The following is a 1,172-nucleotide window of genomic DNA, read 5'->3' as shown; positions in this document are numbered from 1 at the left end:
GTGTGAGTGTGTGTGTGTGTGTGTGTGTGTGTGTGCGTGTGTGTGTGTGTGTGTGTGTGTACCACAGCATCACCGGTGTCTGGGATAGGCACTGATTTCTCCAGCAGCTCCACACCAACATTCTGCAAAACACACACACAATCAATCAATCAGTCATTTGCAACATAAAAGTGTTAGATTGAACTTTAGCGTGTCTGCTGATGATTGACTCGTTCAGGGATCGATGTGTCGTGATCCGCAGCTGTCTGTCTGTCTGTCTGTCTGTTGCAGTAATGAATAGATTATTGCAGATGTTCTCCAGAGAGCTCAGATGTTTCTCTCTTACTCTAATACGCGGTTTTAATCTTTTAGATTCCCAAATATCACTCTCCTCATGTGAAGGACCCCCATCCTAAAACTGAAAGAGGCAGCTATATATTTTCAAGCATAAAGACCCAATTTATACAGTAAAAAATTGCTATCATAATTATGTGTAAAATATTATTTGGAACATATTTAGTTTCCATTACATTGTATAATTATTTATAAAATTATTTTTTTTAAACATTATTTTCTACTCAATATAGTAATGTACTGTTAGATTTATTTAAAAAATATATTTATTATTTTAATACATTTTATTTTAATGTGTATTTCGTTTAATCGTATTTATTATTTTTTGTTTATTTTACATTTATTTAACTTTTGTTAAACATTTATTGTTTTTGTCTAAACTTTTCCATGGACCTCCTGGGCCCCAGTTTGCAGACCACTGCTCTAACACACCCCTCATCTCTATTCAGTTGATCTCAGTAACTCTATTCAGTGATTCTGTGTGTGTTGTTCTTACCATGGTGTAGTTCTTCTGAAAGACAGCGCCGTCACTGCGAAACATCTGACACAGTGAGCTCTTCCCCACCGCCGCGTCTCACACACACACACACACAGAGAGAGAGAGAGAGAGAGAGAGAGACACACACACACACACAGAGAGAGAGAGAGACACACGAATTTATATTAAATCATAATCATACGCATAAGCATGCAAACACAAACAAAGCGCTCTTACCCACGACAACACATCTGGCTCTTAATTTCACCATCAGGCAGAGCTGAATAATATTGAACTGATTTCAGATCAAGCTGAATGTGTGTTGATTATCACGGAGCTGTTTCTTCCTTCCGCCACGGAA

Source organism: Sinocyclocheilus anshuiensis, unplaced genomic scaffold, assembly GCF_001515605.1.
Source record: "Sinocyclocheilus anshuiensis isolate Anshui unplaced genomic scaffold, SAMN03320099.WGS_v1.1 scaffold3329, whole genome shotgun sequence".
Taxonomy (NCBI): Eukaryota; Metazoa; Chordata; class Actinopteri; order Cypriniformes; family Cyprinidae; genus Sinocyclocheilus; species Sinocyclocheilus anshuiensis.
The sequence above is the reverse complement of the archived record's forward strand: the minus strand, read 5'-3'. Positions refer to the sequence as shown.